The sequence below is a fragment of the Octopus bimaculoides genome, chromosome 13 (assembly GCF_046866305.1).
Source record: "Octopus bimaculoides isolate indiv1 chromosome 13, ASM4686630v1, whole genome shotgun sequence".
NCBI lineage: Eukaryota > Metazoa > Mollusca > Cephalopoda > Octopoda > Octopodidae > Octopus > Octopus bimaculoides.
Window position 1 is genome coordinate 26,225,663 of NC_142940.1, and position 15,190 is coordinate 26,240,852.

Consider the following 15,190-nt stretch of genomic DNA (forward strand, 5'->3'; position numbering starts at 1 on the left):
CAACAACAGCACCTTCACCATAACTGGCAGTGGTGATTTCATTACTGACGCCACCACCACCTCCAGCAATGCCAACACCAGCAACCTCAGCTCCAACAGCAACAATATCAGTGACAGCAGCAGCAACAACAACAGCAGTAGAAGCAGCTGTAACAGCAATAACAGCAACAGATGCAGCACTAGCAACACATGCCCACGGAGATACATTGGATGTGCTGGAAATTCTCTTGACCAATGAGCTTCCAACCTCAGACCCTCCTTCAGAGTTCCAGAAAGGAGATACATAACATACCTGGCCAGTCATGTCTGGCAACTAAGAAATAGCATCCCATACTCGATCTCATGGAAAATGTTTGAGACCTCAAGCCCCTACATCAACGGGATAAAGCATTGCAAGTTACGCATAGCAGAACACACAAGAATCCTAAAAGACTTGCTCAAACCAAGGAGCATCCTTAACCACAGATTGGAGATTTTCAGGCCATCTTTACATTTTAGGAAATTCCTGCTAACCTTTTGGAGCCCACAAAATGGCAGCACAACTGGAAGTTGATAGCCAATGGCAAAAGGTATATAATCTCTTATTGTTTACCTTTGTAGTGAGGCTTTGCCCCTTCCATATTTTGAAGAGGTCTTAGGCCAACAGGTTTTGGGGTCTGATGATACACCATAAAGCTAATCCCTTTATGGACGGGAAACCCAAGGTAATCCCATAAATTGGTCTTCCCCACTTTTAATATATTAATATATACTGCTCTACATCTTAGAGTGGGCTTCTTCTCTGGATTTATGTTTTCTACAAATGATACACACACACACATACACACACATATTGGGTTGAATCATAAATAACTTCCAATTTTGTTAAACACCTATACTCATGAAAAAATTTTACAAAGAATTATTTTCAATTATCAGTATAGTTGCCATTATTTCGAGTGACTTTTTGCCATTTATCAGATAGCTTTTTGATTCCTCTTCAGTAAAATGCAGCTGGCTTCAACATGAAGAAGCTTCCCACCTGATCTTCTGGAGAAAATTTTTTCACCATCAGAACATTGTGTAGAGAGTGCAAAAGATGGAAATCAGTTGGTGCAAGGTCTGATGAATATGGTGGATGGGGTAGAACAGCCCAAATCCAATATTTTATCCTGTGTGATTCTTGCTGAATGAGGTCTTGTGTTATCATGGAGAAGCACAATGTTTCTCCTACTGATGAGTGCGGGATGTTTTCTTAAAAGATTTTCATGCATGTGCTGCAGGCGTTGAGAGTATAAGTTGGCATTTAGTGTTTGATTGTGGTCTAAAAACTCAAAATGCATAATACTTCAGTGATCCCACAACATAATCTTCCTTCCATGAAGCTCAGCCTTTGAGGTAGGTTGTGTTGATGAGGATCCAACATCAGCAGCTAAATGCAAAAAGCATGCACAGAGTCCTAATATCATCATAACACATAACTGGACAAAAAGTCCAGGAAATTTATCAGTAAAAACCCTGAAAGGTCAGTCAGGCAAAGGACCTCAAAATTTCAGAATCTGCTATCAGAAGAGTTGCGCATAAGGACATCCAGTACAAGTCATATGTGATGGAGAGGGGTCAGTTAATGTTGGATGTGACAAGAGAGAATCATGCAATTCATGCAATGCACTTGCTAAACAAGTGAAAACTCCAAAAGGCTGGAGTGCTTTGATCTTTCTCTGATGAGAAAAATCTTGGTCAGGAGCAAAAGGTAAACTGAAGGAACAACAGATGGTGATGGAGAGACCCAAATGAGGTTCCATCGGTCATATATGCTAAGTTGCCAGCAACTGTGATGGTTCTGCCTTCTCACTTTTTTTCCCAGAGCTTCATATTCAATGCCACCATCTACACAGTTGGAGAAAGTTGTGAGACCCTCGATAGACAGATATCCAATGGAAGACTGTATGTCATCTAACAAGACTCTGCACTCTCTCATAAGGCAATCTACCCACCTAGCTCTCTGGCAAAAATAAAAAAGTTACAATAACAGTTATTCTTTATATTGTAACAAGAAAGATTTTTACCTGCTATGTATTTTTTCAAGTTTCTATATCAGTGTTCATTTGGTCATTTTCCCAAACCATATTCACTTTTCTTGTGAAGGCACATGGCTTGGCGGTTAGGGGTATTCAGTTCACAATTATAAGGTCGTGAGTTCCATTCTCAGTGGCATGTTGTGTCCTTGAGCAAGACACTTTATTTCACATTGTTCCAGTCCACCCAGCTGAGAAAAATGAGTTATATTTGTTAATTGAAAGGGCATGTCTTGTCACATTCTGTGTCATGGTGAATCTCTTTGAGAACTACATTAAGAGTGTGCATGTTTGCTAAGTGCTGAGCCACTTGCACATTAATTTCATGAGCAGGCTGTTCCATTGACCAGATCAACTGAAATACTCATCATCATAAACAACGAAGTGCCAGTTATTGTTATTAATTCTTCTTAATTATGAATGAATATATTCCCAGTGATATATTCCAGTAACTTCTTTGGTATTTTTTTGTTTGCTACTAAAGTTTGTCTCCTCTTAATAAATTCAGTTCAATATTATCTCCATATAAAGACCTGTTTGAATACTCTCCCCACCCACCCCACATACACATATGGGAACCCTCAATTGTCTAGGTATATGTATAACACCTTCATAAAAATATTGATGTAACTGTAATTTCCATTCCAAATTATAAGGTTTTATCTTTCTTCTACTAATAATATATAGCATTTTTTAATATTCTATTGCACCAGGAATGCAGTGCAGCAACAGTGGCAATATACGAAGTTAATCTGAAACAAACTGCACCTCTTACAGAAGAATGATTGTCATTCATAAAGACAAGGCAAAGTTTGTAGCAATTCAATGAATTCATACTTTTATTGAAAATCAACTCTTAAGAATTTTGAAAACAAATTAAAACATGATTATTTTTAGAGAAGTTCAAAAAGAATTGAAATTTTTATTCAGTCATACACAAGTGCACAGTGAGTTTGTAGGAAAGGGATCAACCCTTAAATTTGTAAACATAAATATCGTTGGTTCAATAAAAAAAAAATAATAAGTAGCTTATTATAACTATTTTTCAATGGTTCCAATTTTGACTTAATTACAAATATGTCATTGGTTGATTTCAAACTCAAATTAATTAATGCTTAGTGGAGATAAACTCTTGCAGGTTAATTTAGTCAATTAGTTTGTAAGAGTAATCTTTTTTTAAGGTTTGTTTCATTTCTTTTTTTTTTAATATATATATATAATGAAAATATATAATTGTATGCAAAAACTGAAACAGAAAAATTAAAGTATTTATGTATATATAAAAAAAAAATTCCTAAGTGTTTGGAACGGATCATCTACTGAATTTGTACACAAAAAGTTTAGTAGATTTTTGTCTTTTGTTTTGTCTCTTGTTCATTCTGTAGACAAGATGTGAACAAGAACTGAATGATCTGCTATGAACACAGATCTGTAATATACAAAGCAAGTGGATAATAAAAAAAAAAAACAAACAAAAAATCAAACAGTTTTAAAAAAAACATCCACACTCATTCAAGTATAAAGAATAAGTGGGCTGTGAAGAATTATGAATGGGTCAGCATTCACAACCGTACGTTCACAAGAGCAAATGACCCAGAATTCACAACCATACGTTCACAAGAGCAAATGGCTCAGTGTTCACAACCATACATTCACAAGAGCACTGATCTGACGTTCACAACCATACGTTCACAAGAGTACTGATCTGACGTTCACAACCATAGAAGTTTACATATTACAGACTATTTCAGTCAGTCTGATCAGATGGATTGGGGATAAAAAAGAAAAAAAATAACACACACACACACATATATATATTTACACATACAGAAAAACAATCAACATGTGTCGTGTCAAATACAGTAAATGTATTAATATTTATGAGCCTCATTTAGTTAACACCAGTCTTCTTTTCCAGCAGCTTTATTTTAATTATTTTGTAAGAAATAGGATCCTAGCAAAAGAAGGAAGATCAACCACACAGTTTATTGGAATTGGTGTGTTTCAATTTCTTCAGAGACAATATTCTAAGAATTCTTTTCTTATTTTTACACTAATTTTTCAGAGTGTCAATGAATTTTTTTTAATACCAAACTGTATGGGAATTTGAAGTGCAAAAATAATGTTGGGAAAGAAATATAAACCTGTAGTGGCTTTGAAGAAAATAAACTAATTTCATCATTTTTGGTTTTTCTCAGAAAATAAAAGAAAAAACTTTAATCCTGCCATATTTTTTAGAAGAAATATGAGAGTAAATCTAGAATTTCAAATTCCCTTACAATAGGTAATAGAAAATTTAATTCAACTAAAGCAGATCAAATTATTTTAATTTTACCTTCCTTCTTTTTGACTAAATTTATTTCTTTATAAGTTCAGATTTTTTGGGGGTGGGGAATGCACATGTATGTATGTATGTGCATATATGTGTGTGTGTGTGTGTGTGTGCATGAGTGCCAGTGGAATTTGAAGTGGTGCCATAAGACTGCAACTTTGACTTAACCAGTGCAAGAGTTGGTTGTCTGTTGCAAAATCTCTTGAAAGACTAATATCAACAGCAGAAATCAGAAGAAAACATTTGATTTGATTGAAGTGAAATAGTTAAAAAATTCACATTGTTCTGTGTGTGTGTGTGTGTGTGTGTGTGTGTGTGTGTGTGTGTGTGTGTGTGTGTGTGTGTGTGTGTGTGTGTAAAATTCTATTGTGTACAGAATGGTAAGAAGTCTATGTTATGGAAATCTATATGTGTGGTGGAGGAGGTTAACACTGCATGTTGTTTTCTCTTGATTCTGTTACTGTTTTGTGCAAATCATGAGGAATATTTAATTCTATAGAGAAGGTCCTCAGTTCGAAGTGGCATCTGGCTGTAAGAACCAAATATCGGCAAAGGGGGATCTGTTACCAAGATGGGCAACTAATACAATTTAACCATTTCACTGAAGACCTTCCATCATTATCAGTGGTGGGAGGAAGAGAGTGTTGAGTGTGGTGGTCATGTTATATTTAGATGTATAGAGAGTATGGGGTGAGTGTATATATAAATGTATGAGTGTGTGTGTATTTACAGGGTGTGTTTTTGGATGTTTACTCAACACATCTGTTTACTAACACACAAATATCACAACCAGACTTAAAACCTCAGATTGGTAAGAAGTAGGAGTATGTGAATGAGAGAATGTTGGAGAGGTCAGAAGGAGGTTCCAGCTCACTTTAGTCTGTAAGACAGAAGTTAGAAAGGAAAATAATAAAATAGGTAATAGTAACACATGCTGTGTCATTATTATATTGTAATAGGAATTATAATAGTAAATAATGATTTCTTTACTTGCTTGAAATATTGTATAACAACAATAATTGATTTTGACTAAACACCACAAAGTATTTAGTCAACAATAATTGATTCTGAGTAAAGACAGGAGAATTTTTGAGAAGATAAGGTAGAGTTGACTGATTTGATGTTAGATCTTTACTAGAATTTATTTTATCAAGTAGACAGGATGAAAGTAAAATATCAGTACAACATGAACAATTCTAGTTCAACCCTCAATTTTTTCTACTAGTCCATCTGCTTTTCCCAATAATAATTGTTTCTAAAAAGGTACAAATCTAGAAATTTAGAAGAAGGAGAACAGTTAATTATATTGACCCTAGTATATTTAACTGGTGATTTATTTTATCAAAGATAAAAATGCAGAGTTGGATTTAAACTCAAACTGTAAAGATTGACAACTAAACATCACATCACAATACATTTTGTTTGATGTTTTAACAATTCTGCCAATCTCAAACTTTAATAATAATAATATTTCTAACATAGGCACAAGGCCTGAAATTTGGTGGGGTGGTTAGTTGATAATATCAACACCAGTTCTAAACTGGTACTTTATTTAACTGACCTTGAAAGAATGAAAGGCAAAGTTAACCTCAGTAAGAAATTAACTCCAAACATAAAGATCCAGAAAAAATGTTGCAAGACATTTAACTAGAGCACTAATGGTTCTGCAAATCCACCAACATCATATAATAATAATAATAATAATCCTTTCTACTATAGGCAGAAGGCCTGAATTTGGTGGAATGGGGCTAGTCGATTACATTGACCCCAGTGCATAATAGGTATTATTTCATTAACCCCTAAAAGGATGAAAGGCAAATCGACCTTGGTGGAATTTGAACTCAGAACATAAAGATGGATGAAATGTCGCTAATCATTTTGTCTGACTTGCTAATGATTCTGCTAGCTCACCATCTTAATAATAATAATAATAATAATAATAATAATAATGATGATGATGATGATGATGATGATGATGATGATGATGATAATAAATTTCCCAGAATGACATGAGATCACACATTTTTGTGAAAGGAAGGTGATGAAATCAACTAACGTATTACTGGTACTTTGATCTAAAAGTGATGAAAGTTAAAGTCAACCTTATCCTGACGTAACAGTACTAAAGTGAGGGAATGGTGACAAAAAGGAAGAAGATAGAAGAGTTGTAGAGAGAATGTAATGAATATTTTTCTTTTCCTTTTTTTCTTTCTTTCTTTTTTTTTTTTTGCTAATTTTGTTAGTATTTCAGCAGGTGATTTGAGGCTGAATTTGTAATTTGTACAGTCAACTTTTCCTCTTTAGGATTAAGGCAAAAAAAAAAAAAAGAAATGTGAGTAGTGGGTGCATATGTAGGTGTGTATACTTGTATAAGTGTATGTAAATGATGTGTGTGTGTGTGTGTGTGTATGTGTGTGTGTTAGTGTTTATGTTAGTATGTGTGAGGCATATAAACACTGAAATTTCTATATCTGTTTCTTCATTTAGATAAGACTTGACATATACCAAACAGTATTTAAACTGCTGAACAACACAACAGCCATGCAGCCAGTCATTGTGAGTTAAAAAGAATGATAAAAATGTCGGTATTCAGAAAAAACAATTTTACAATTTTTAAAAAGGAGTAGAAAAATGATAGAAATAAGGAGTTAGGTTATTTTTGGATTATAAAAAAAGAGTATTTGATTGATAATCCATGTTATCTTTGAAATACTTATGATTTCGTTATTGTTATTGTCATATTTTTTCGCTTCTTTTCTTTTGTATTTTTCTTGTAATCTTACTTTCACTTTTTTTGTTATTTTTTTTTTCATAATATATTTCCAAAAAGTTTTAGTATTATTTTTTTAAGTTTTGAAAAAAAGAATTTTTTTTAAAATTTTATACATACATATTTATTTTTTTTTAAATTTAATGTTCTTTAATTTGAGATATTTTATGAAATATGGATATTGTGATATCCAGAAATATTAGATTAAAACCGTGTGAGGATAGTTAATAAAAACTAATTAGAATAAAAGTACCTCGTATGTCTGAAAGCAAGAGAGAGAAAAAAAATTTAGAAACATTTTTATTTTATAATATTTTTAAGGAAATTGCACAAGTGATACTTTTGGGGAGACGGGGGTTAGTTGTATATTTTTTAATAGTTATAATTTTGAAGGGATCTGGTGGGGCAGGAGAGTTAGTTATAAGGTAGCTAGGTTGGGGTAGGCAGATGGAAGAGTTCTGTGTAAACTGGTGGGAAACGGTTTGGATAGGAAATATGAAGTGTATGTGTATGTCAATGTGTGTGTGTGCATGTGTGTGTGAGTGTGAAAAGAGAAAAATAGAGGAATAGGATTATAGAGGAAGATATGATGTTTGTGTGAGTGTGTGTATGTTTAGGTAGGGGATACAAGGATGTAGGGAGTTGGTGGAAGAAATAATGAATATTAAGAGGATATAAAAAAAGTCTTTAGTAAAAAGATGACATTCACAAACAACGTTAATATCTGCACGGGTTAGAAAGAGAATAAAGCAAATTGGACTTGGTTAGTTGCTATATCAAGATTACTATTATTATTATTATTATTATTATTATTATTATAGTTGTTACTCATGTTTATTTTGCTAAGGGTAAAAAAAAAGAAAACTCATTTGTATATTTGTTGCTGTCTTTTTACTTAATCTTTTTAAAACTCTAGACAAAAAACAAAAATTCTGGCCAAAGTTGATCTTGTAAAACTATACTATTTGTGTGCATGTGTGTGTGTGAGAGAGAGAGAGAGAGAGAGAGAGAGAGAGAGAGTGTGTGTGTGTGTGTGTGTGTGTGTGTGTGTGTGTGTGTGAGAGAGAGAGAGAGAGAGAGAGAGAGATGGGGTTGAATCAAGTGAAAGACTGGAAAGAAAATAAATCTAAAAGAAGGAAGAAAATGAAGAAGATTTATGATTAGTCATAATATTTTTTGTTGTTACCCCTTTACTTTCTCTAAATAGCAATAGTTAATATGTTTTTATAGTAGCATTGAAGATAACTGATATGATGATCAAAGATGGGTATTTTATGAAGAGATGAAATAAAAGGTGGAATAAATTGTTAAAGGAGGTTTTACATTCATCACCATTAATATGGCATGTTATTTCAATTGTCATCTTGTCAACATTTTAACAATAATGATGATGATGATGATGACGATGACGATGACGATGATGATAGTAATGATGATGATAATGATTGGTAGGATAATAAAAAAGGAATAAGGCTATCTTAATTAGGTGTAAAACCAAAGGCAAGCAGAATCAAGTGTCTCCTCTAGGAACAAGTAACACAATGCCTTCAGTAAAATATAAACTCACTCTCAGGAGCCAGGAATCTGAAATTCTTAATTCATTTAATAATAATAATGGTTTCTAATGTATATATGAGTGATATGGCACAATGTAACAGCATTTATGACTTTACTAAGGAAATGAAATCATTCAAACAAAATATTTAAACCAAGCTTTTTCATTATCATTATTATTATTATTATTATAGTCACCTATCATTTACCAATGCTTTTATTGACCTGCCACAGGAAGAGTAATATTCATTACATAGGTAAGAAGCCCTATGTATGTAGAAAAGTAATAAGTTGCAGCACTTCAGTTGCCTTTTCTAATTCACCAGCAATGTATAAGAAGTAGTTCAAACTGAGAAAGTGAAACATCAGCAGAGGAATTAACTTGCAGAGAATATATCACTACATAGTTATCCATCATATTAATAATGATAGCTATCCTAACCTCAAGTTTCCAGTTTAAAGAGTTACAGTCAATTTTAAATGACACCAGTGTTTTAGTGATATCAGTTTTATTGATCCAGCCAGAATGGAACTCACTGTGAACTTTGGTGGTATTGGTATTCAAAACTGTAGTGCATCACTATAAAAATGTAGTATATCTCTCAACTATTTCAGTCATTTCCTCTACTCTAAGCATGATTATAGTATAAACAACTATAATATTGTTTATTATATTTTTTTTATGTAAGATGAAACTTACATATATCAAAGATGGAACCCAATCTCAGTATTTATAGAACTCTTCTCAAAGAAGTTAGAAAATGTACAATACATTTTCATTTTACTTATTTAGTGGAAAAATATAAAATATTGTTTGAAATTTAAAAAAATAATAAATGATTAAGTAAACAGAAAAAAGCTTATTCATAAACAGTTACAAATGTGAGATTGATTTAGACTGGAGTAAAGATATTAGAAGGAGTCACTTGATATCAAAGAATACTTATGTTACAAAACTCCATTGACTTACCTCACCTCTGCAAAATACAAAGGTATCTTCAATGAAGCAAGTTTTGTAATTTATATGTTATGTGTGTTTTTATTAATTATATGGGCTCAAATCTGAGGTGGTCTCATAAATGTATAGAAATTCTCAGGGTTTTGCTACACCAAAGTAGAAGAGTAGCATAAGTGATAGAAATTCAGAGTGCATGCTTTAGGAATAACTTACAGATAATTTTCTTAAAATCTTATTAAAATATTTAAAGGGGTTTTAATTTTGTTTCCTTCAAATTTTCAATATTTTTTCTTTCTTTTCATTCCCCCAACTTTCACAAGATTACAATGGAAAAAAGTAGGCAAGAATTTTACATTTTTTTTTTTTTTGTGATTTTGTTTTGAATGATTAATTTCAATGAAAGAGTTGGGCTGATAAACATAGGCTTGACATATAGTGTATATAAAGGTACAAGCTATAGAAAACAAAGTAACAAGGTGCAAAGTAGCAGGTGATATTTTAACTGACTTTTTTTTAAAAATTTCATTTATAAAAAATGTTTCAACACTTTTTTTTATATTTTTCTATAACATTGTTGTCATTATTGCTCTTCAACCAAAATGGTTAATTCCTGGGAACTCCAAGCAAAACAGACAGCAATGAATGTATAGTGACTTCTACAGCAATCAAATATGTTCAGAAGAATCCATGAAAAAATGGTAGGGATTACTTGTTTCTTTGAAATAATAATTATTAAAAAAAAACAAAAGTCCAGAAAAAATTTGATTGCTGTTGAAATTATTATCTGGTAGAGAAGGAATTAAAGAAAGATATGTTTTAAAAACCTTACTTAACTACCTCCTGAGACTTTATTGTGATGGACAGCTTAAACACATGGTTTGAGTAAGCATACTCAATAGGTTGCTTTTATAGCACACCAGCTCAACCTTGCTAACTGATACCAGAAGTTCAATATAGTCTTGCCTACTTTCAACCTTGTGTTTCCCATTCCAGAATGTTAATGTATTGGCTTCCAGACTTGAAGTATCACTTGAAACTTGGCTGTCCTGCATAGCTGTGCGGCATATTCAACCTTGAATTTTATGTAAAAAAACCTGAGAAGTTTCCAAAAGATCCCCCCAATCACCACCTCCACAACTTAAAAAAAAAAAGATTTAATAATAATAAAACCAGAAAGAAAAAGAAAGCTTTGTTTACATCCCTGAGCCACATTCCCTGCTATCAGTTTGTAAGAAGTGAACTCTTTAAGGGAAACCATGTGCAGTACAAATGCCAATGAACATAAAGTTCTGATAATCAGTTGCATTCAGTTGCTTCACCTTTCACAGCCAAAGAGATTGGTTAGGGAAACAATAACTTGGAGGTATTTGAAGCTAATATGATGAGCCTGCACAATATTTTTAAAATTTTGAAAAGGTTTATCAGTGAACACCTGCCATACTTCAGCTGATACTGGAAGAAAATCCACCAATAATTTACACTAACCTTGAATCAATTACTAAGTAATTATCTATTCAAACACCCCACCACCAACATAACAACAACAACAACAACCACCATTCTTGTCACCATTTAAATTCAGTACTTGGCTGGTTGTAAGCAACTAGTCTCTTTGATTCCTGCCTAAAGTATACATACACACACATATATGCATGCACCATATATGTGTGTGTATGCATGAGTGTGTGTGTATGTGTGTGTGAGTTGTTACAGCCCAATACAAATGTTTAGATACATATATGTATATATGATCAAATATATATACAAATATATTTTAAAAAATTAGATATATATATACATATATCAAAAAAAAAATGATGGGAGAAGATAAAGATAAGATTTGAAAAAGAAATTGTTGCGAACCAGAATATATCCGACTATTCTTTTCTATTATAAATTTTATGAGAAAATAAAAATACAGATGAATAGAAAATAAAAGCAATAATGTAGAAAATCTGTGAAAATACCACAACCTCCATTAACTGATTAAAAAAGAACAAAAAAACATTGATAAGGATCATGATTTCAAACTACATACAATTAAAAAAGAAAAGGTAATTTATAAAAATCTGGTAAATTATTTCACACAAAATTGTTTTGTTTGAACTTAAATATTAGTTAATCTCTCTCACTTTCTCATAGCCAAAAGCAAGCAAATATAGTCAGTTTAACAGAAAGTAATTCCAGTAATATCATCACACTATCCTAAAGTAAGCATTCTTCTATGTACTTTGGAGTATAAAGAAGAATGTTTACTTCAGCAAACAATACATCATAATGATTCTGTATGAAGGAATTTCACCTAGCTTCCATAGACAGTAAATGTTCAGTCTAATTCAAATATAATACATTGAAAATATGTTAAAAACCAAAAAGGGCAGGATGACTATAAGGTGTTCTGGAATTGGTTCAAGTGGAAGTAGTCTGTTTCTGATGCTACTCAATCTTTATCATCATTATGAAGTCATATCAACAGCTATTTTCTTGGTTATAAAAATCTCTGATGACCAATTTGAAGGAAAGCAAATGGTAGAAGGAAATGAGGCTGGTTTGAACTCAACACATTGAGGATAGTGAGTCAGCCACGCAACACAAGTCACAAAGACTTCCAGTGTAAGAACTATTTACAATGTTACATATAATGAAAAACTGAGTTTATATAAAAAAAAAATAAATAGTGGTGGTGATGGTGGATGGCACAATGATAAACTACTAAGTTAATACTAAAGATAGAAGTTGGGAAAATCATGTCTGTTCTGGATAAATAAAAGTGAAGTTGGGAACCTGAATATTGAACTCAGTTTTCTAGCACAACCAACATTCGTAATAGGAAATTTGAAGCTGTGATGTTAATATCTTACCTAATCAAACTGAGAAAGAAGTTTGAACAGTCATGAGAATATTTTGTGAGAAACTTAACACTGCACTTAAGTACAAGTATCTCAATTTTATAAAAGAGATGTTTAACTGAATAAACAAATTCCAAAGTATTACAATATACTTAATTTATCGTTTTAAGTGATAAATAGAAAATCAACTAGGGTAAAGTGTGCTCAGAACAATATAGAATAACACTTGAGAGGCAGAAGTTGATTTCATATCAGTAGAATATTAACAGTAAACTTCAGAATCCAACTAATGACCTAATGAGGATCTGTTCATGAAAATCCAACAGACCAAAGAAATATAGTAGGAAAGCCTAAAAGTGGCTATGGGCACTGATCCATCTAATGAACAATGAAAAAAGAAAAATGATGCATATTACCTCCCATCTCAGAATGGATTAAAATTAAAAACACATGAAACTATTAAAAAAAAGTCTCATTAGAATACACAACCAAGAATTTTAGATATTACACATTACCTTTCAACTATAAAAAAGCATAGTTGAGTTTCAGTAAGATTATATTTAATGGTATATAAGTGTGTTTAGGTGTGTGTGTGTGTGTGTGTGTGTTTGTGCTTGTATTTTGATAGATATAGAGTGATAGAAAGATATATAGTGGGCTCTGTTTTGCAGAGAGATTTCACATTATTTAACATCCCACTCCAGTTTTAAACTATATCTCAGAATACATATCATCCTCTTGCCATGTCCAAAGATACCTCTTAAAAAAAAAATAAAAAATAAAAATAAAGTGAATCACCAGATCTTTTTTTTTACCAACAGCTGATCTTGGCTGATGTATGGGGAAGGGCATATCATGTCATCTTATTGAAACAATAAACATATCTTGTTGCTATCATTCATTGATAGCCATAACATGAGTAACTTTGAAACTGATGGAATGGAATTCATATTTTGATTAACACATACAAATATATATTTGACCCTGGTGACAGTGATTTCTCGAACAGAAAAACATTATATATGTTATGTTTGAGGACTGTGTTCTTCCCTGCTTATATGGTTACAATGTTACCTCAGGAACTGTAGAGATAAAAGCAACATCACTGGCTGACAATTACAACAATATACTACATTTATAATATACACAAATACTATATACAGAGGAACTGACAACTTAGTCTGAATAAATCCTTAACCACCCATATTAACAAACTTTTATCAAAGTTGTTAATTGGTTTTCTTTCCTTAATTCCTTAAAGACAATAGAAGAAACCATCCAGAAATACCTGGAATAATTGGAGAATCATAATAATTATTTTCATGATTATTTATGCTTCATGTGTTGTTGATTTTCATACCAGATATGAACCATAAATAGCTTCTTTCCTTTTATTATTTTACCTCAAATTTGAATAATAATAATGAAAATAATAATAATAATTCTTTCAACTATAGGCACAAGGCCTGAAATTTTCTGAGAAAGGGGCTTGTCAATTACATGGACCCTGAAAGGATGAAAGGCAGAGAAATTTCTTCAAAGTTTCTAGGTAAGTAGTGTTGATTAATTGACTGGGGCAGTTATGAAAAACAGAGAAAAAGAGGAAAAGTAAACAGGTAAATTCGGCCATAAAGAATTAGAAATATTCAGATAACAGATAGTGATAGTAGTAGTAGTAATAATAATAACAACAACAGTAATATTAATAAAGAGGATGATGACGACGATGATGAAAATTTAAAAAAATGATATTATGGATGGAAGAAATAATAAGATAAAAGTTCATTGGAACTTTTCAACAAAAATCCATAGAGGATCTGTGAAGAATTTAATTTGAAATTTACAAAAAAGAAGATAAATAAAATAAATGATTAAAGAAATAAAATAAAACAGCACAGACATTTCAATAGACTTTTTCATTCTTTCATAGTTAATCATCGCTCTCATAAAAACTTATCAATTTATATTAAGGACATCAATGCCACTTAAACCGCCAATAATTTCAAAATATAAACACTGAAATCTACACACAACTCTCAAAGTGTATATGTGAAAGTAAACACATATAATTAACATACTTATTTGTTTTAATTCGGATGTGGGAAATAATATCTTTTCTGGTTACTATAATAGTTGTACTTTGAATGAGGGACTGCCAGTAAACGTACATATGTAAAAATATATGATGTGTATAAATATATACACACACACACACACACATATATAAATACATGTATGCATATATACACAAATACACACATACATGCATACATACCTAAATACATACATATATATATTTATATATATGCATATATACACATATATATATATATATATATATATATATATATATATATATATATATATATACATATATATATATATATATATATACATATACACATACATATATACATGTACACATACATAAATATACATACATATATACACATACATATATATATACATATGTACATATATATATATACATACATATATAATTACGTATATATACATGCATATATACATACATATAGATATATACATATATATATAGGCATATATATACATAGATATATATATATATATATATATATATATATATATATATATATATATATATATATATACACATACATATATATATACATATATATATATATGTATATA